This window comes from Arachis ipaensis, chromosome B8, assembly GCF_059453495.1.
Source record: "Arachis ipaensis isolate K30076 ecotype BB chromosome B8, ASM5945349v1, whole genome shotgun sequence".
NCBI classification, from domain to species: domain Eukaryota; kingdom Viridiplantae; phylum Streptophyta; class Magnoliopsida; order Fabales; family Fabaceae; genus Arachis; species Arachis ipaensis.
In genome coordinates this window covers 100525470-100549085 of record NC_142443.1, presented here as the reverse complement: position 1 = coordinate 100549085, position 23616 = coordinate 100525470, and the positions used below count along the sequence as shown (strand labels likewise).

The following is a 23616-nucleotide window of genomic DNA, read 5'->3' as shown; positions in this document are numbered from 1 at the left end:
TAATTTATGCATTGATGTTTTCTTAATAATTTGGTTTACGTTCTTCATCACAAAGGTTTAAGTTTATTAGAAAATAACTTTTATCTGAATTGAATTCTATATGCATCTTGGAAAAGATTGTTTAATAGAATTAAGTTTGAAAACTTCTTCTCTCAACTCTAAAAATTTTGAACTTGGCTTGATAAGTAATATTGAATCAATTAGGTTTAAATCTTAAAAATTGTGTGGCTTATGAATTAGTATATGTGCTTTATTTCTTATCATATTGATTGATAAAGGAATTGATGATTAGTTAAGTCGAGGAAAACCGGATTACCAAGGAATTAGGGTCTGGTAAATTAGGGTTCGTCGTTGGATACATCTTTGCATGATCAAGATAGTGAAAATCATTTTTTCTAGAAGTTTTAAAAATGTTCGAAACCTTAGCATTCCATTGATACTATTTTCTCAACAATTTATAAAGTGTCTTCATTTAATCTTCTATTTTTGCTACTTGATATTACTGAAATCCTAATTTGGAATTATTTAGTTAAAATAATCAAGTAACTCTTGTGTGCTCAGTCTGTTAATTCTCGTGGGAACAATAATCTACTCTCGTGGTATTAGTTGATACAATTCGATGCACTTGGCGAGTTGTGATTTTGCATAATTCTGCATCAAATTTTTGGTGTAGTTGCTGGGGATTAACCGAGATTGACATCAAACCGATTAACAGATTGCCAATGTTAGACCATTATTTTTCTATCTTTTTAATTTCTTATCTTACCCGGAATTTCCTTCATTGTGACGTTGAAAATTCCGCCTTTTCTCTTTGTTTTTTCATACTTTTGTATGCAGAGAAACAAAGACAAGGAACCCCTCTTGTATGATCCAGAAATTGAGAGAACTCTTCAGAAATTAAGGAAGAAGTCTAAAATTCAAGAGGAGGAAATTCAAGAGGAGCCTGAGTTAGAAAGCATGACAAACAACAAAAACAACAATGCTAATGCTAGAAGAACTCTTGAAGATTTTGTTACCCTCACAAATTATAGTTGTGGGATTAGCATAGTGAGGCCCACTATGGCGGCAAATAACGTTTTGAGTTAAAGCCTCAACTCATCACTTTGGTAAAAAAAAAATTGTCAATTTAGTGGGAGCCCTCAAGAAGATCCTAATTTGTTCATGTGTAGCTTCTTAAAAATATGTGACACAGTCAAATCCAATGGTGTCTTTGCTGAAGCATATCGCTTGATCTAGTTTCCATTCTCTATAAGGGACCGAGCCAAGCAATGGCTTGAAACCCAACCAAAGGAGAGCATTGCAACATGGGATAAGTTGGTGAATATTTTCTTAACAAAATTTTTTCCACCATAGAAGTTGGCAAACCTGAGACAAGATATCCAAACGTTCACTCAGAAAGATGGAGAATTTCTCTACGAAGCTTGAGAAAGGTACAAAGAATTGTTGAGAAAATACCCCCATTATATGTTTATTGATTGGGTGCAACTACAAATATTCCATGACCGGCTCATCCCTGCTTCTAGGACTTTATTGGATTCCTTAGACGGAGGATCCATGCATATGAATACCACTAAAGAAGCCTTGGATTTGATTGAGATCGTGGCTAACAATCAATATTTGTACTTGTAAGAACCGGAGATGAACAATTGTTTAAAATAAAATAAAATAATAATTTAATTATTAGTAGCACGAATTCCCACACTTCGTACAACTGAACCAGCAACTGCACTGGTCATCCAAGTAAGACCTGAGCGAGTCTGGGTCGATCCCACGAGTATTGTGGTTTGAAGTAAGTTATGGTTATCTTGTAGATCTTAGTCAGGCGGATAGAAGAAGTAGGTATTTTGTTTAATCGCATAAAAGGAAATAAAGAGAACTTAACTAGGTTGATATGTTTGTAATGATAAGAAGATGGTTAAGGCTTGGAGATGCTTTGTTCTTCTGGATAACTCTGGTTTTACTGTCTTTTTCAACTGTGAATGATTTCTTCTATGGCAGGCTGTATGTGATCAACGCCGGTTGAGAGGTCACCAATGCTCCTCCAGATCTGAACCCCAGGGTTAGTATGGATCCATTCTGATTGAGGGTGAAGCTCCTGCAGTCCATTCTCCTTAATGATCCTACTCAAAATGCAACATACAAGGTCGAATCTTTCGGATCAGAGAATGTTGCGCCTTTGGGTTCTAGCCTCTACCACAAAGACCCTATTCTCCCCATATCTCGGCTGAACCGATGTCTCGAGAAGTCCCCAACGAAGTCGTGGATTAGCCGTCTAAGAGATGTATAATCAAGCTAGTGGTTCATCATTGTTCGATGAAAGACGCACTCTGAACCCATGTAGAATGAGATAACCTTGTTCCAATTCAACGCATTCATAATGATGAAGAACGAAGATACATCTTAGAATCGAGAATCAGACACGGATTAAAAAGAAATAGTAATACTTTTATTGATCCATAAAACTCAGCAGAGCTCCTCCCCTCAACCTAGGAGGTTTAGAAACTCATACTGATAGAAAATACAATATGAAAAATGTGTAAAGTGTCTATTTGCTCGATGATGTTCTGAAAATTATAAAAGTTCTCAAATAAATACTATACTAACGACTAAGGATTACATGAGAAGGGTAAAACAGTCTTTTGGTGCCAAAATCCACTTCTGGGGCCCACTTGGTGAGTGTTTAGGCTGAGCTTTGATGAGATCCACGTGCTAGGATACCTCTAGGGCATTGAATGCTAGCTAGGGGGTCCTTTATGGGCGTTGGACACTGGTCTCTTCTCCTTTGGGCGCTGGACGCCAGAATAAGGCAGGAGGCTGGCATTGGATGCCAGTTTTGGGCCTTCAATTCTGAAGCAAAGTATGATCTATTATACATTTTTGAAAAGATCTGGATGTTAGCTTTCTATGGCCATTGAGAACGCTCCATTTAGATTTTTGTAGCTCCAGAAAAGCTCTTTCGAATGCAAGGAGGTCAGATCCGGATAGCATCTGTAGTGCTTTCTCTGTCTCTGGATCAGACTTTTGCTCCAGCTCCTCAATTTCAACCAGAATATACCTGAAATTGCATAAAAATACACAAACTCAAAGTAGAATCTAAAAATATGAATTTTGCACTAAAAACCTATGAAAACTCAATAAAACCTAAACAAAACATACTAAAAACTATATGAAAATGATGGCAAAAAGCGTATAAAATATCTGCTCATCAATTGCCCAAGATAGGTTCAAAAGTTTAAAAAACTTAATTTAAAATTTTAAAGGTGAGATTTAGATTCAGTGAATTTTTTCAAGTGGAAACATGTAATTTTTTGCGAAAAATTGTTAAAAATGCGTACTAGTAAATTAGACAATAGTATTGACTTAAGTCTGTCTGATACTGCGAGAGAGAAAATAAAACCATAGAAAAATTTAAAAAATTATTTAGAATTAAAAATCGGGCGCTAACTCTAAAGGTTTTCAGCTCATTAAACACACAAATGAAGGTTTGGAGCTACTGAAGTGGGAAGAGAGGTAAGGGTTTTAAAAAATATTCACTTTCATCTTGTTTCGCTCATAATTCGAGCTACGGTATTCCGATTCGCGTTCTGTTTATGGCTATACGAAGCTCTATCTGAGCCTGTGATTTCCATCTAAACAAAGTGGTAAGGAACTTTTAATTTCTTGCCCAGTTTTTCCTTCCACGAAATTTTTAATTTTTTGGTTTGAATATTGATTAAATTTTATGATTTTAGTTGTTTAGGAGAAATGGTTGGGTTTTGTCCCAATTCATAGTAGGTAATGTGAGAATGCCCTTAACCTTTGTGGATTGTTGATTTTGTGAACCCTAGGATTAATTTGTTGTAAATTGTATGTATTAGCTTTAAATTCTTGTTGATTGGAGTTAACTTGGTGTGGTTAGAGCTTTGGATTGTGTTTGGTGACTTGTTGGACTTTGAAATTTTGTGGAAGCTTGGTTGGAATCAATTCGGTGATTTTGGGTTGTGCAACAATCGGCCAAGGTATGGTTTCGGTTTTCTTTATGTAATATGTAATATTTCGTGAGGCTTAGGCTAGTGGACCTTAGGATAGGATTGAATTGATCTTGGTTATTCATAACTATTGTTGATTGATGATGGTTTTTGAGAATACTGATGATGATCATGGGTATTGAATATAATTATTGGTGTTTGTAACACCCTCATTATCAGCATGTCACACTTCCGGCTACGCCACTCTGATAGCAAGAAGTATTACGATGACTTTATATACTTAATAATAAAATAGGATCCTTGACTGGAAATCGTATCGCTGTTTTCTTTGAAAAAGCGGAAAAATACTTTATCTTGAAAACAGACAAGCATATACATATGTACAAAAGCTCTTACATAAGTAGCGTATGAATATAATATACATATAGAACATACAATTCCTATCCCTCTTTTAAAATATAATATTGATGGCGAGGGAAAAATAAATAACAATTAAACTAACATAACAACAAAATCGTATAAGCAAAATTGCTATTAAACTCTTGTAAGCCTCTTCGTTCGTCTCCTGAAAAAATAAAGCTGTAGGGGTGAGAACCTAACCACACGGTCTCACCACAGAGTTTTAGAATTATCATAAGACGATATTGGTGCACAAATTGTGAATCACACTTTTCACAACTCGTACCACTAACCAGCAAGTGCACTGGGTCGTCCAAGTAATACCTTACGTGAGTAAGGGTCGAATCCCACAGAGATTGTTGGCTTGAAGCAATCTATGGTTATCTTGTAACTCTTAGTCAGGATATCAATTATAATTATCAAGTTGAATTACGAAGAATAAAAGAGCAAGAAATAAATACTTGTTATGCAGTAATGGAGAATATGTTGGAGTTTTGGAGATGCTTTGTCTTCTGAATTTCTGCTTTCCTACTGTCATCTTCTTCACGCACGCAAGTTTCCTCTTATGGCAAGCTGTATGTTGGTGGATCACCGTTGTCAATGGATACCATCCGTCCTCTCAGTGAAAATGGTCCAGGTGCGCTGTCACCGCCCGGCTAATCATCTGTCAGTTCTCACTCATGCTGGAATAGGATCCGTTGGTTCTTTTGCGTCTGTTACTACGCCCAACCTTTGTGAGTTTGAAGCTCGTCACAGTCATTCAATCCCTAAATCCTACTCGGAATACCACAGACAAGGTTTAGACTTTCCGGATTCTCAAAAATGCTGCCAATGGATTCTAGCTTATACCACGAAGATTCTGATTAATGAATCCAAGAGATACTTATTCAATCTAATGTAGAACGGACGTGGTTGTCAGGTACGCATTCATAGGTTGAGAATGGTGATGAGTGTCACGGATCATCACATTCATCATATTGAAGTGCGAATAAATATCTTAGATAGAAACAAGCGTGTTTGAATAGAAAACAGGAGTAATTGTATTAATTCATCGAGACACAGCAGAGCTCTTCACCCCAACAATGGAGTTTAGAGACTCATGCCGTCAAGGAGTACAAAGTTCAGATCTAAAATATCATGAGATACAAAATAATCCTCTAAAAGTTGTTTAAATAGTAAGCTAGTAATCTAGGTTTGCAGAGAATGAGTAAACTATGATAGATAGTACAGAAATTCACTTTTGGGCCCCACTTGGTATGTGCTGGGGCTGAGACTTAAGCTTTACACGTGCTTAGGCTGTTTCTGGAGTTAAACGCTAGGTTATAACCTGTTTTGGGCGTTTAACTCCTTCTTGTAACCTGTTTCTGGCGTTTAACGCCAGACTGCAACATGGAACTGGCGTTGAACGCCAGTTTACGTCGTTTATCCTTGAGCAAAGTATGGACTATTATATATTGCTGGAAAGCCCTGGATGTCTACTTTCCAACGCAATTGGGAGCGCATCGATTGAACTTCTGTAGCTCCAGAAAATTCATTCCGAGTGCAAAGAGGTCAGAATCCAACAACATCAGCAGTCCTTTTTCAGCCTGAATCATATTTTTGCTCAGCTCCCTCAATTTCAGCCAGAAAATACCTGAAATTATAGAAAAATACACAAACTCATAGTAAAGTCCAAAAATATGAATTTTGCCTAGAAACTAATGAAAATATACTAAAAACTAACTAAAACATACTAAAAACTACATGAAATTAACCCAAAAAGTGTATAAAATATCCGCTCATCAGATATTTAAAAAGAAAATCGTTTTCAAACTCAGTGATTATCGTTGTCTTTTGAATCCTTGGAAAATCGAAGATTTAACAATAAAAAATTCAAAACCTTTTTAGAAGAAATCAGTTAATTAACCAGAAATCTAAACTCCTATTTTAGATAAAAGAATCTTAAAAGTTTCCTAACAGTAAGAATGACCAATAAGTTCTAAACATATGTTCATTGAGTCTATGTTGAACCAGCTTGATATTTCATACTTTACTAAACCACAACACAAACCAATCACGGCCTTCGGTCCATCGCATAATCAATCACAACTTCAGGCCCAAGCAGCTCAATCAACATCCAATTCACCACAACCCAACCAATTTTAGTCACAAACACAAGTAATAAGGTTCAAACACAATCAAAAGCACTTACGTCAAGTATAGCAATTAGCAATTAAGAAGAATTATTCACTTAGGCAAACCAAGTACGATATGCACACCCAAACAATGTCACATAGATGCATATGATGAATGCCTACCCTATGGCTAACGAGCTCATCTGTCGGTTATACAGCCAACCCGACATATCCTAGTAGCTAACCATTAGATAGTCCCTCTGTATGCGCATCCCCAAGCTCAATAATATCCATGAAAAAAAATCCCAACCTAATCCATAGGGAGAGACAAAGTCCCAAGCTTTAATTTATATATATATATATATGCATGCCCATGGGAGAATCCGGGGAGTTAAAGTGTCCGGTCACAACTTACATACAGAGGGTCAACAATTTGTCTCAATTTTGTAAGTCTCGTATACTTTTAATTTATTATCATCATGAATTCATATCTCGTATCCAAATTCATTTCAAAATCATACTTTAAAATCAATCCTCATCATTCTTCATTCAAATTTGATGCCAAGGCATCTTGGCTAGTTTCACAAGCCATTTTTAGTTTGTTTTAGAGTAGTTTCATGCAAACTTGGTTATTTATGTGCTTTTCATAAGATTTTATGCAACTTGTATTTGATGATTTAATGATGCAAAGATCTTGTGAATTATAGCAAACTTTGATGCAAATATTTGGTTGATGATAGGTGGAAAGGAAGCTAAGAAAAGGGAAGGCAAAGAGGCAACAAGAAGGCCATGAAAGGAGGCAAAGGGAAGCAACGTTGGAGCCAAAGTTGGTGCTCCAACATTGCTGGAAACGTTGCTCCCCACAGCCTGAAGGGGTATACTTCCAACAAGAATAAGTTGAGCTACAGAGCTCCAAATGATGTGATTTCAAAAGCATTGGAAAGTAGGAATCGAGATCTTTCCAAGCATATATGGCACTACATGATGGACATTAATGAACATGGTACCAAAAAATGCACAAATGAACATGGTACCAACCTGTAGTAAGGCTAGCTGACCTCTGCACCTTCGATGGAGTATAACTCGATCTGTGGAGCTCCAAATGATGCGCTTCTAACGGCATTAGAAAGTAAACATTCAGCGCTTTTCAATAATATATATTAGTATGGGGTGGATAGCACGTTTGAGCTTCCAAATCTGGAAATGTTCCCAACGTTGCACACTGACACCAGCGACCCTGTCCCATTCAAAGGAGCATAACTTGAGTTGCAGATGTCCAATTGAGGTGATTCTAATTGGGTTGGAAATCTGACGTTCAGATCTTTCCAACCATATATAATAGTCTATAGTGGGCATGAAATTGGCAACGTTGACAAGAGAGCAAAGTGACGTCTCAAGACTTTATGTGCAACATTCAGATTTGGAATTTGAGAATTTAGCATCCACGCGCATGCGTAGATGACGTGCACGCCTGGATGTGCGAACGTTGGAGGTCCAACGTTGCTTCAAACACTACCTCCAACGTCCGCGATAAGATTTCAAAAATGGGAGTTAGGAATTTTACATCAACGCGTACGCGTCAATGACGCGTACACGTGGACATACTTTTTTAGCCCAACTACGCGCACGCGCACGCGTGAAATGGCAAATTCGACCATTCACGCGTACGCCTAGGTCACGCGTACGTGTGACTGCGAGAACGTTGGCACTCCAATGTTGAGTCAAACGCCAATGATAGCAAGTAGAACTGAATTTTCAAAGTGGCGTTTGATTCAACGTTTGCCCTCAAACGTGATCACCAATGTTAAGGCCAATTCAATTCCAAATTGCACCTATGCCCAATATGAAAGTGAGTTGCCAATGCCCATCACTGGAGAATTGCTTCTAATTGCTTCATCCAAGGCCCACATCTAAATACTTGATCCAATTGAAGATGAGAAGATGTTTATAAATAGAAGAATTGTTGAAGATTGAAGGGAGCTTTTCGGGAGGCCCTGAGGGGGCTCTGGGAGCTCAGCACTCTGTTTATTTTTCTTTGTTTATTTTTCTTCTGCACTTTTCCCTTTTGTTTATGTACTTTCTTTTTCTTTACTTTCTAGCTAAGCTTTAATTTTCCTTCACTCTTTTTCTCTGTAAATTGAATTGAGCTATGAACAACTAACCCCTTTCATTGGGTTAGGGAGCTCTGTGTAATTCAATGGATCAATATTAGTTTTCATTCATCTTCTTCTTTCTTTTCTCTTGATTTTGCTAGAAAGCTTTCGGTCTTCATCCAATTGGATAGTTATCTTGGGAAAGAAACTATTCATAATTGGATCTCCTCGGAACCTTAGAAGAGGAATGAGGAGATCATGCTAGAAATGCTTTCTCACATTGGATTAGATTGGGGTTTGGATGGATATAGTGACATGTAATTCTACTAATACTTTGATCTATGAATTTGTGTGATATAATCAGTGACTAAACTTCATCTCTTTCCATGAGCACTTAAATCAAGGAATTGGGCAATTGTTCATACTTAGAGAGATTGGTGAGCCAAGGAATTGGGATCTAATCACCTAAGATTGCCAAGGAGATCAATGAATGCATTGATTGCGGAAGAGATGAAAATGATTTTGATCCGGAGAATTATACATCTCCTGAACCCAATGATTCCCCTCTCTGATCTACCCATTCTATTTACTTTCTGCTCTTTAATTTCATGCTAAATCCCCATTCCCTTTTTAATTTCTTGCTATTTAAGCTTCTGTCATTTAATTTCTCGCAATTTAATTTCTGTTCTTTAATTTCTTGCAATTTAAATTTTCCGCCAAATTTACATTCTATAATTCTCAACAAAATCTGATTTCGCTCAACTAGAACAATTCTCCAATTAACATTGATCAACTAACCAATCCTTGTGGGATTCGACCTCACTCTATAGTGAGTTTTTACTTGACGATAATCCGGTACACTTGCCGGTAGAAAATTGTTGAGAGACAGTTTTCGAGTGAATCAAAATTCAATCATCATCATCCATCCTCCCATTCCGTACATCAACAATCCCAGTTCAAAATATAATTCATTATTTTCTAAATAAAATCAAACTTAAAACATATAATATTCAAAACCAAATCTTTTTAAATAATTACTTCAAAAGAAGCTTCCAATTTTTATAAAATTTCGGCAGCATCTCTAAAATTCGGACTCTGCAACCCTTTTCGGGTCCTATCCAAACATTCGTCAAACCCTTCTCAACCATTTCCAAATCTCAATCATTTTCCAAAATTCAACCAGTTCTAATATCAAATTATTTTCAAATCGAACCAATTCCAATAATAAATATTTTTTCAAAATCAAAATAGCTCAAATATTAAATCATTTATAAAATCAAACTAATTCAAAATCAAATCGCTTCCAAAATTAATTCATTTTTGTATCTCAAATCATTTCCAAAGCCGATTCATTTATATTATCAAATTAACTTCAAAACCAAGAAAACCCACATTTCATAACAATCAACTAAATAACTTTTTAAAACAACTTCTTATCAACAACCGCACACCACTCAAACAATCAAGCAATCAGTAATTTAGTCCAGCAAACAGCCACATTCATAAGACAATTACAATCACAGAAATATATTTTTCACATAAATATCTATTTATAACAACTCTGTAAGATAAAATAAATTTTAAGAAAATTCCCTACCTCGTTTGCGATTCAACTATGCGACAAAACTCCATTTTTTCTTGGACCGCAACGGCGACAACAGCAACCTCATCCCCTAACCACTTTCATAGCAACCACAGCAACTCTAACCACAATATATAATAACTAAACTCAAATTTATAGAAATTAACGCTGCAAAACCTCAGTCACATATATCGAAATAGCGATAAAAATCTTTGAAAGTAAAATAACTCACCCCACAAAGAAAGGAACTAAGAATGAAGCACCAGTTCCGGCAGTGATTCCGACTACACCCGTGCAACACCCGGTGACCAAACGGCGGACTTGACGGTAGCAGAGGCTCGGCGCAGTGGCTGACCCTCAGCAGCGGTGGCGACAGCAGCGATTCCAACTCCTTATCGTGTGCCTCCCCCTTCGAAGCCCCTCAACGGCGACGCGACGGATCTAGCAGTGACAGGATCCTCGGCGGCAACGACGGAGCACGAACGGCAACGGCGACGGGACAGAACGGCAGTCGTCCTTCTTCCGCGTCTCCTCTTTCACACTCATTCCCTCTCTCAGACGCATCTCTCTCGGTTCTGGCCTCTGATAGTGACGCAACGTGGTGGCAGCGTGACAGACGGTGTTGATGGCGCTCTGCAGGGCGCGACGAACAGTGGCAGCGGTCCCCCTTTCCTCCGATGGCACTCTTCTTTCCTCTTTCTCCCTTTCTCTTCTCTGATTTGCACCCTCTCCTCTTTTTTCTTTCGTTATTTTGATTTCTGCTACTGCAATGTGTTGTGTTTGTGTTTCTTGGATAGAGAAAGGTGAAGGGGTAATGCAGTTGGGAAAGGAAAAAATATTAGGGTTAGGATTTTTGTTGTGTTAAAATTAGGGTTTGTGTAGAATAAAAATATTAATAAAATAATAGGGTTGAGTAATAATTCAAACTAAAATTTAATATAAAATAATTATCTTTGAAATACAATTTTATCATCAACTTACAAATTATTTTTAAATAAATACTCCAATTCAATAATTCGAGATAATATGATTAATTTTTTTTATTTATAAAAATTAAAGTATTCAATTCCAAAATCTCAATTATTTAAATTAAATCATATAAAATTCTTATTATTTTACAATTATTACACTTTATAATTTAAATATAAAATTATCCAATAATTATAAAATTTAATAAAAATTCTAATTTAATTATTAAAACTTGATTTAATTAGCTTTAATAAAATAATTTCTGAAATTAAAGTCTGTAATGAATAAATAAATTAAAATTAACTCATAATAATATTTTTTCAAAAATTTTGGGTATTACATTCTACCCACCTTATAAAAATTTTCGTCCTCGAAAGTTGATACAAAATGAAAGAGACTTCATATCACTTCACCTTTGAACACATTTTAGGAAAAAGCAAAAAGATCTCAGCTTATATACATACATTTTCAAATACCAGGATTTTCATATGGCATAAGGCTATAAGGATATAAGTGATGCAAAACAGAAGCTACAAAACAGGCTTGGTGCAAAAAATCACAAAACAGACTGGCGTTAAAACGTGATTAACGTCCACACACTGATCTCACACCAGCTTCAAAGATTCAACTTTCTTACTTCGACATAACTTATCTCAACCGTTCTCAACCGTACTTCATCGAACAACTCATTCGTGAGTTCTCAACCTCATCACACATTTTTCAAATCTGTCACCAGTCACAGGCTTAACATCAACAAAATTCTTTCGCATGAAACAATGCTTCACAACATCCTGTGACATCACGCACTCGCAAGCTTCACATTCCGCATCCACAAAATGCGTTCTAAAGAACTAACATATCGCTTGATATACCTAAAGGTGGCATGTGATATTAAATCAAATCTCGAGTTTACTCAGAAGGACACAAGACTTCAGAAAAGAAAGACAAGTGACAAATATAGTACTCACAAGGATTTGAAAAATTGCTGAGATCACAAGTGAACAAGGATATTCAAGCAATGAAGAATGTTTGGACGAAAATCAAATCACAAGTTTAAGAAAGAATCTAGAATCAAAGGAATTCAACAGGAATAATAAGAAGAAAATAGTGCAGTAGTTTGAAATAAAAGTAAGCTGAGTCAAAAAAGTATGAGATCGTAAGTGTTACGACCCAACTTCCAATACGTCATGATCATACTAAAAGTAAGGCGTTACTAACCTGTGTTGCTTATTAACTATTTAATATTGAGCCTTTAGTTCGATATCGCATTTCAATCTTTAATAAAAGGCCAGAAAATAAGTAAAGTCAATAATCACTCGCAGCTTTAAACTGAGTCTTCGAACCTGTGTCACTGAAAGGGTGGAAGTTATCGGGGTGAGAACAAACCATACATTCTCAGTAGGGACGAGAATACCATCAAAGCAAAGAAATACTTGCAAATAGAATTCGTTTCATTTTAAAAGTATTTTATCCTTGAAATAACCTTTTGTAAAACGCTTTATGGGAAGTATTACTTTGAAAAGCCGTAAAGAAACTTCTTTAGTTAACAAAATAGCACGGTGAATAATTTAAAATTGGAAATGACCACAGGCATGTCTATAGGACTTCCTACCCAATAACTTACCCCATTCAAATCTGAAACCGGGTATAGCTACAACATACATTCTCAAGCTTTTATCCAACATTCTGTTCAGCCTATCTCTTTCCATTACCACAGTCTATCAGTATATAACTCAGCAATTCAGTATTAAACTCAAATATTCAGCAAACATCTTATTATCAATATCAAGTACAACCCTCAGCATCACTACCGCCAGCATAAGGGATCTCTCAGTTGTACAAACACAAGCAATACAGACAAGTATTACACAAGTAGATTCAAGTAAGGCAAGTTGCACATAATCACATAGTATGGCATATACAATTAGGCAAACCAATACAATTAAGCAAACCCAAACAATTCAAACATATGCAAATGATGTATGCCTTCCCTATGGCTGATGATATCATCTGTCGGTTACCAAGCCAACATGACATGTCCTGTTAGCTAACCATTGGATAGTCCTTGCGAGCGCGCATCCCCAAGCTCAAAATCATAATCAATCAAAATAGAATATCCATGGGGGAGAGCTAATCCGGAAAGGTCTAAGTGTCTAGCCACATCTTACGACACAGGGTCAACAGAATCTCAGATCTCAACCTGGAGCAAGTGGAGCTGACCCACTGCATCTACCCATGGAAATCTGAAACTCAGATAGCTTCACATATCTTAAATCAACCTCGACTGGGAGCAAGTGGGGGCTAACCACTGCATCTACCCCAGGAGTCTCAAACCAAACCCGGAGCAAGTAAAAAAATCACTCCACTGCATCTACCCAGGCAAGTATTTCTCACCATGTCCCAGAGCAAGCGGAATCACTCTGCTGCATCTACCTAGGCAGGTGTATCTCACCACATCCCGGAGCAAGTGGAATCACTCCACTGTATCTACCCAGGCAAGTGCATCACAATCAGAATCATATTCAATATCATTTCATAATCATAATCAATCTCATCATTGATCTCATTCTCAATCCCATATTCAATCTCATTCTCAATTTCATATTCATTCTCATTCTCAATTTCATATTCAATGTCATTCTCAATTTCATATTCAATTTCAATATTATTAAAATCGCCTATCATCATCCTTCATAATCATATTTAATTACTATTCATCATCACAATCACTCTCAGTCTCAAGCATAACCTTCAAACTCATACTCCTATTCCTAAATCCTTGAATTTATAATTAATTTACTTCTTAGTATCCCCAGCTAGTTAACCAAATTTCTTCTCATTATTATAAAAACCAAATAAGTTAAAATAATAAATCAACCAAATCATAAAAATTCGATCCTCTTTGAAATCCTTTAAAATATTTAAATCTTATCTCTTTTGACAATTAATTCAAATCAAACTCGGTTTTTGAAATCATAACCAAATCAACTCCAAATTCTTAGAAACATTTCGGCAGCAACTCCTCTAAAAACTGGAGTTTGCCACCCATCACGGGTCCCGTCTTTTTAACTTCAACTCAGCAAAATCAACAGTTAAAGTCAACGTTTTCAAATCCGCCATTTAAGACCAATCATTATCGATTGAAATAAAAAAAAATTGAAATCCAAAAATTCAATTCATTTCATCCAAAAATCTAAAAATCAACCAATTTGATAACAACACAACATATCAATCTCAACAGAAAATCATTCACATCACAGGAATTAATCCATTTGCATTAATCTACTAAACTTATCAGGTATTCAAAGCCCTAAAACATTTTCTGATTAAGACAAACCCCTACCTAGATTAGCCGAAATTCGATAATTAAGCGCAGCGAACCCCTCTTTTGTTTTAGTTTGTAGTAGTAACAGACTCGAACCAACTAGCAACAGCAACTCTAACAGTTATTTATTATCATCAACACTATCTCCTATGATAGTTCCATCAGCAAATAGGAAAGGCAGAGCAGGAGTGTTAAATAGAGACATGGGTTTCCGTTACCAGAACAGAAAAAGACTAAGGAACAAAATGGAAGTAGCGCAAATTTAAGAATGGAAATAGCAGAGTTGCCGGTAAATTTATCCCGGCTTTGGCAACGACGACGACAACGAAAGAACACAACTCTTCTCCCTTCTCACATTCTGTTCGATGGCGTTCTCACTCCCTTCGACGGCGGCAGAAGCGGCAAGCAAGAATAACAATAATCAAAATAGGTCGTTAATGACACAGAATTCAGAGACAAGGACGAAGGAGGCTGTGGTGATCGAGCAATACCAGGGTAGTAACTGAAATAGTTCACAGCAGCAACGCCGATGATACTTCTCTGATGGCAGTGGCGGAGTAGGACGGTGCAAGAACAGACCTCGTCCTTCTCCTTCCAGGTTCGTTCTTCTGGCAGCGACGGTTAGGATTCGGTGGCAGTGGCTCCCTCAATGGCGACGACGATGGCTGGAAGTAGCTCCTCCGATGGCGATGGTCGAGGCTCAATGCCGACAGCAGAATGGCGAGGACGACGACGGCGCTAGTGACCACGCGAAGACGACAACGGATGCGGGCCAGTGGCGGCTTCTGCTCCTCTCCTTCTTTGGCTTTCTCTCTCCCTTCCCTCCTGGTGGTGACACGACGGCGTGGCGGCAGTGACGCCCGCCAGCGCCGTCCTCCTTCTCCGCTTCCCCTCTTTCACAGATCCCTCTTCTCCCTTTCTTCCTTTCCACTTTTTTTTTCTTTCTTTTTCCCTTTTAATTTTCTGAAGCTGCTGCTGTGTTGTGTGGTTTGCTGGAAGGGAAAGATAGGGCAATGGCTAGGGTTTCATTAGATGAAGGGGAGGATTGTGTTTTAGTAAAATTAGGGTTTGTGTATAAAAATTGGAACTTTGGGTTTAATTTGAAACTAATTGAATCTCTAAAATTACTTTAATTGTATCAAAATACTATTTGGCTTAGAATGAAATACTCTAATTAAAAATATAATACAATATAATTAATTTTTTTATTAACAAAACCTAAAGTATTTATTTATAAAAATAATATCATATAAAATCTTATTATTTTACAACTACTAATTTTATAATTTAAATATAGGAAATAATCCAATAATTGTAAAATTAGATAAAATTCTAATTTAAAATTTCAAACATCATTATTATTGAATTTCTAAGACTTTTAAATAGTAAATAGGAAAATAATCCAAAATTATAGAGTTTGGATAAAAATATTAATTTATTTCAAATCCAATTAATCAAAACTACCTTTAATTATCTTTAATAAAATAATTTATGAACTTAAAACTGTAAATAATTACATATATAATTTGAAATTAGTTTGTAATAACTTTTCAAAAATTCTAGGTCTCATAGTAGGAAAAGAATAACTATAGCCAATGACAATGCTCACAAATTTTTAAAAGTATGATTAGAAATGCCTTCGAATTTATTGTTCACGAAGAATGAAAAACTTTAAGGAAATCATTTAACGTTCCGAAAGAAAAGTACGCAACAAATATTTTACAAAATAATAGTAAAAACATAAATGTTGTGTTGTTTTAGAACAAGTTCAAGTTGAAATAGATTATGCATCATTTGAAAATGAAAACTACTTTGGCTGAGAGCAAAACATTTTTCTCGAATATCTTAAAAGGTATTTAGATGCATAACCAAACAAAAAAACATGCATAAAAACAACAATTCGGTTGGGAGGCAATTAAGTTTCATTTTGAGAAGAAAACCTGAGATAAAGCTTTGCCCAAAGAGGAATAGGAGATGCATTATAAATAGGCAGGTTTTGAACTACATAAGGGAGCTTTCAAAGCGTGTGCTGAGTTAGAGACGATTTTATTAAAATTTGAAGGAATAGTTATTGATGCAGTCAAGTAAGGGAAAAATTGAATCAAAATTTTCTTTGAAAAGAATTTGAAACAAGAACATTCAGAAAGAGACCACAAAGAACAATTTATCGCACCAAAACGAGTTCAAGCAAAGGAATGCAAAGTTAAGGATAACCTTGCACGAGAATAAACCAAAACTTTTTTAAAAGGTTTAAAACAATGCTCCGAGAGGATATTTTGGAGCCACAACCTCATGAGACTGTTTAAAAATATTGAGATGTACTAAGAAAAAAATCAATTCACATTTCAAAAAAGAAACTCAAATCAAGGGAATTCAGACAAGATTTACAAAGCAGGTCACATCAAGCAAGTTTTTAGATGATCCGAAAGAATATGAAACTCACAAGGAAGGATAATTCAAACAACAACAAATTCTCAAAGATTCTAACAATTGTTTCGATGCATCAAACAAGTTCAAGGTGACATCAAAAGTACACAAGTCAAGAAGAGAAACTTGAAATAACACATGAAAAATATCCAAGAAATTTAAACAGACAGATGCAGTTAAAATCAACCGAGCATGCATATGAACAAAAGAAGAAGCTTAGAAAATCACCAGGTTACTTTTCAAGAAAGAAATCTCTCATAGGAATTTCAAAGCAAACCGTGAAAGAATAGGATAAGTAACTAAGTAACCTCCAGAATTAACTCCTAATGTTCCCAAAACCCATGATTCGCATTACCTACAACTCGTGTATCATCTATGATAACCCATTAGCGCTTCCATATACACAAGTCACTAGTATTAAGCCGGCCAAACTTAATACCAAAAAGTATGTAATGATAGACTAACAGCATTAGTCAATAGACAATCATGTGCATAAAGCTCTAACTCTCGTCATCAGGACATGACCTATAACACGATAGACGCTCAGAGTATGCAAATGAAGCATAGTCAGTCAATTCCTCAGGCTCTGCAGGAAAGACTGCTCTGATACCATAATGTAACACCCTCACTATCAGAATGTTACACTTCCGGCTGCGCCACTTTGATAGCAAGAAATATTACGACGAATTTATATACTTAATAATAAAATAGGAGCCTTTGACTTTAAATCGTATCGCTGTTTTCTTTGAAAAAACGGAAAAATACTTTATCTTGAAAACAGACAAGCATATACATGTGTACAAAAGTTCTTACATAAGTAGCTTATGAATATAATATACATACAGAACATCGAATTCCTATCCGTCTTTTAAAATACAATATTAATGGTGAGGGAAAAATAAATAACAATTTAACTAAGATAACAACAAAATCGTATAAGCAAAATTGCGATTAAACTCTTCGTAAGCCTCTTCGTTCGTCTCCTAAAAAAATAAAGTTGTAGGGGGTGAGAACCTAATCACACGGTCTGACCACGGAGTTTCAAAATTGTCATAAGAAGTTATTTAATAAGAAAATCATTTTCAAGCTCAGTGATTATCGTTGTCTTATGAATCCTTTGAAAACCGATGATTAAACCATCAAAAATTCAAAATCTTTTTAGATAAAAGAATATTAAAAGTTTCCTAATAGTATGAATGACCAACCTATTACAAACATAGGTTCATTAAGTCTACGCTGAACCAGCTTGATATTTCATACTTTACTAAACCACAACACAAACCAATCATGGCCTCTGGCCCATCAGATAACCAATCACGACTTTAGGCCCAAATAGCTCAATTAACATCGAATTCACCACAACTCAACCAATTTCAGTCACAAACACAAGTAACGAGTTTCAAACACAAATAAAAACAGTTACGTCAAGTATAGCAATTAGCAATTAAATAGAATTATTCACTTAGGCAAACCAATTACAATATGTAAACCCAAACAATGTCACATAGATGCATATAATGAATGCATGCCCTATGGCTAATAACCTCATCTGTCGATTTTACAGCCAATCCGACATGTCCTGGTTGCTAACCATTGGGCAGTCCCTCTGTACGCACATCTCCAAGCTCAATAATATCCATGGGAAAAATCCCAAGCTCATCCATGGGGAGAGACAAAGCCCGAAGCTGAAATTCATATATATATGCATGCCCATGGAGGAATCCGGGGAGTTAAAGTGCCCAATCACATTGGTGCAGAATTTATAACCCACAAACTAACTAGCAAATACACCGGGTCGTACCAAGTAATACCTCAGGTGAGTCAGGGTCGATCCCACGAGGATTGATGGATTAAGCAACAATGGTCAAGTGATTTTCTTAGTTAGACAAACAGAAAATGATGTTTTGAGAGTTCGAAAGCATTAACAGTAAATCAGAGAATCAGAAGGCAAACAGTAAATAAGTTGTGAAAATATATATGGAGAAACAGTTAAGGCTTCAGAGATATCTATCTTCCAGATTGACTTTTCTTACCAACTATTTTAATCATGAAAGATTCCATTCATGGCAAACTATATGTGACTAAACCCTAATTCCTTAGACCTTTTTAGTCTCCTCTAACCTCATCAACCGCCAATTCCTTGGTAACTTAATTCCAATTAGAGGGTGAAGTTCAATTCTAGTTATATGCCACAAAAATCCTAATTACCCAAATATAAAAGGATTATATGTCACGTATCCTGTTAAGTCCAGATAATTAGAAATTTAGGAGAAATTATTTTCAAGCTGTTGTTCAAGTAAAGAGCTTTTCCAAGTTATACAAGAACTCAATTAGAACAAGGGTCAGACTTCTGTTCCACCTAAATTCATAAGATAAAGAATGAAAAAAATTCTTGAAATAGAAATCAGTACATGAATTAAAATAGAAAAATAATAGTATCAATCCATACAATAGATAGAGCTCCTAACCTTAACAGTAGAGGTTTAGTTGCTCATGGTTCAGAGAGAAAACTAGGATTCTGAAAATTGTAAATTGCGGAAATGAGGAAGAAGAGAAGAGAAGAGCCCAGAGGGCTAATTTTTTTCCCTTTTATATCTAATCCTAATTAATGCAAATTATATTTCTTTAAACTAAATAATATATTTTCCTATTTTTAAATAAAATAAAGTTTAATCAGAAATCTAAATAAATCTTCGAATGCCTTCAATTTGGATGCTGGGACCACTTGATTCATTAATATCCATGCCTGACTTGGCAAAGGGTTGCGTGGTGCACGAAATTGTGATCTCCAGGCTCGAACAAATCCTGGTAATGGCTCCAAAGCTTGGTGCTCTGATCTTAATTCATAATTGTCACAACTTCGATACAACTAACCAGCAAGTGCACTGGGTCGTCCAAGTAATACCTTACGTGAGTAAGGGTCGAATCCCACGGAGATTGTTGGTATGAAGCAAGCTATGATCACCTTGTAAATCTCAGTTAGGCAGATATAAAGTGATAATGGTGTTTTCGAATATGATATAATAAAATAGGGATAGAGATACTTATGTAATTCATTGGTAGGAATTTCAGATAAGCGAATAGAGATGCTTTTTGTTCCTCTGAACCTCTGCTTTCCTGCTATCTTCATCCAATCTGTCTTACTCCTTTCCATGGATGGCTGTATGCAAGGGCATCACCGTTGTCAGTGGCTACATCCCCTCCTCTCAGTGAATAATATGCTCACGCACCCTGTCACGGCACGGCTATTCATCTGTCGGTTCTCGATCATGCTGGAATAGGATTCACCCTCCTTTTGCGTCTGTCACTAACGCCCAACAATCGCGAGTTTGAAGCTCGTCACAGTCATTCAATCATTGAATCCTACTCAGAATACCACAGACAAGGTTTAGACCTTCCGGATTCTCTTGAATGCCGCCATCATTCTAGCTTACGCCACGAAGATTCTGGTTAGGAGATCTAAGAGATACTCATTCTAGCTTAATTCATGTAGAACAGAAGTGTTTGTCAGACACGCGTTCATAAAGGAGAAGGATGATGAGCGTCACACATAATCATCACCTTCATCACGTTCTTGGGTGCGAATGGATATCTTAGAAGAGAAATAAGAAGAATTGAATAGAAAACAGTAGTACTTTGCATTAATCTTTGAGGAACAGCAGAGCTCCACACCTTAATCTATGGAGTGTAGAAACTCTACCGTTAAAAATACATAAGTGAAAGGTCCAGGCATGGCCGAGAGGCCAGCCCCCAAAACGTGATCACAGGATCAAAATACAATCCAGGATGCCTAATACAATAGTAAGAGGTCCTATTTATAATAAACTAGTCACTAGGGTTTACATGAGTAAGTAATTGATGCATAAATCCACTTCCGGGGTCCACTTGGTGTGTGTTTGGGCTGAGCTTAAGTGTAGCACGTGCAGAGGCCATTTGTGGAGTTGAACGCCAGTTTCTGTGCCAGTTTGGGCGTTCAACTCTGGTTCTGGATCCTTTTCTGGCGCTGGACGCCAGATTTGGGCAGAAGGCTGGCGTTGAACGCCAGTTTACGTCGTCAATTCTTGGCCAAAGTATGGACTATTATATATTTCTGGAAAGCCCTGGATGTCTACTTTCCAACGCAATTGGAAGCGCGCCATTTCGAGTTCTGTAGCTCCAGAAAATCCACTTTGAGTGCAGGGAGGTCAGAATCCAACAGCATCAGCAGTCTTTTTCAACCTCTGAATCTGATTTCTGCTCAAGTCCCTCAATTTCAGCCAGAAAATACCTGAAATCACAGAAAAACACACAAACTCATAGTAAAGTTTAGAAATGTGAATTTAACACAAAATCTATTAAAAACATCCCTAAAAGTAACTAGATCCTACTAAAAACATACTAAAAACAATGTCAAAAAGCGTATAAATTATCCGCTCATCATTGCGCCTAACTTGAATGGTGCAGTTAGGAATGGCGTGGAATGCTTGAGGTCTGTGCCTAACTTAAGGGGAGGTCGTGCCTTACTTGAAGCCATTAAGTTAGGCACAGCCTTAGCAGCCTCCCTTTCACTTCTTGATCTTGTCCTGGTTCTCAAGTTAGGCGCCACTTGTGCAGCCTTGGATTTATGCATATTGTTGATCTTGGCGCCTAACTTGAGAAATCTCAAGTTAGGCGCCACCCTTGCAGAGTTCATGGAGAAGAAGTATGGACTATTATACATAGTTGGAAAGATCTAGAAGTTAGATTTCCAATGCTACTAAAATCACGTCAATTGGATCTCTGTAGCTTGAGTTATTTATGTTAGAGTGCAGAGAGGTCAGCGTTGACAGCATCATTTGCTTCCTTTTTTTTCTACAGAAACTCCATCAAATCCATCCAAATGCTACCTGAAATAAACAGAATTTTACACGACTCAAAATAGCCTCCATGGTGGCTAAAAGATAATTAATTCTTGATTAAACTCAACAATTTGAATGCAAATTCACTAGGAAAAGACAGGAAAGATGCTGACGCATCACAACACCAAACTTGAACTGTTGCTTGTCCTCAAGCAACCAAAACTAACATAGGCTTAGGATGTGAATTTGCATGAGAGTGAGAGTTCAATTAAGCTCTTGTCTCTTCTTGAAGTGGGGTTTACAACCAGAAATCCTGAATAGTTTTGGCATCTCCTTTAAATCAGAGGAATGTCACTACCATTCGGAATTAGAATCCAGATAATATTATGAATTCTCTAATCTTTTACACTTCAGTTTAATCCTTGAACATAGCAAATTTCCTTTAATTCTCTTTCTTTGGTGCTTTGCACTTTGAGCCTAGCCGTGACTTTAAATACTTTGTCTCAAGCTTCACTTGACACAAAAACACCACAATCACTTAATTGGGAAACTCTCTTTAAGTTCTGATTTTTCTTTCAGTTACTCCCAGACAGTGGTGCTCAAAGCCTTTGGCATACTCTGTTAAATGTAGTTGATCTCGACTCTTAGTGCTCTATCTCAAGGATTACATGACACAATTACACCACAAGCATATGACTAGGGAAACAACTCTTTGAGCTTTTAATCATGTCTGACCTTCCTAGTCATTGATGCTCAGAGCCTTGGACCTTGCTTTTATTTATTTATTTTTGCTGTTTCTTTTGCTTTAAGGATTAAGATTTTGTTTACTTCAGAGAATTCATAATAGTTCTCTAAATTCTTGTTCCTCATACATCAACATCCTTTGATTCTGTTTGTTACCTGATGTTCTCGGGTACTCGACGGGTCGGGTGGTGATGAGTAGGGGAGAGGAGAGACCCTGAGCTAACGTGGAGCATGGACTGGTGTGCGCTGATGACGCTGGAGGTGGAGTGGAGCACGGGGGGTGGCCACCTGCGAGGACACTCCAATGATCAAGTCAGAGTCCGTAAAAAAAAATGGCCGAATTAGGTAAAAGTGTGACGTACCTTGGGGGGAGAGCTGTCCTCTCCCCTTATATACTATGCTGGGCGGGCCTAGCGATGACCTAGCCCATTAGTTAAGGAGCTTATGAGCTGTCGTAATCCACGTGGGAGGGGCAGGTCATCCCGGACTTCGGGTCGGGACTCCAGACGCTGCCCTGAGGATACCGACCCGGGTGATTGCATGATTCGTACGGATGGTAGGTCGGGCATGCCTTGGGTTGGGTATTAGGAGCCGACCCGTTGAACTGCTTTCTGTTGGAGGTTTGGGCCTGAGTTGGGGGTGGTGCCCCGACCCGGCGGCTAGATGGGCTGGACTCGGCGGTCCATAACAGGTGCCCCCAACGCGCCAGCCTTGAGGTTTGGAGCTCGTGGCTGGGCGCGTTTGTCCTACTCGCCGAGGCGGGAGGCGTTCTTCTTTTTCGGGAACTCGTTGATGGCGTTTCGTGTCTCTCACGCGTGGTCGCCTTGACCCTGGCGCTGCTTTCTTGGCTCCTGTGCTGGGCATTAAATGCCCATCATTTCACTGATTCAAAATTTGAGTGAAATGTTGAATATGCCCCTGCCTTTTGGCGCTCTTCCTTGGCTGTTATGCTTTTCCCTTATTTTTGTTTCGTAACCCTGATAAATCCCATATTCAGGGTTTATCTTGTATTGATTTTAGGGGAATTTTATCACCTTTTATCCATATTTATTCAACGAAATAGCATGGTTTCATGATTGTCTCCTAATTTGTGCTTAAGTGTGAAAACATGCTTTCTAGGCTCTTAATTGGCTAATTGTAATTCACCTAGATTCCATTAGAGGCCTTGATATGTTTGT

The 23616-nt window shown here is 37.1% G+C and overlaps 1 non-coding gene across 1 annotated transcript; it reads right to left on the bottom strand.

Annotated features, from left to right (window-relative positions):
• Positions 1-1362: 1362 nt before the first annotated feature.
• Positions 1363-1469, bottom strand: LOC148549012 (small nucleolar RNA R71). The gene has a single exon (XR_015898861.1). It is a non-coding gene; the product is annotated as a small nucleolar RNA R71 (small nucleolar RNA).
• Between the last annotated feature and the right edge of the window lie 22147 nt (positions 1470-23616).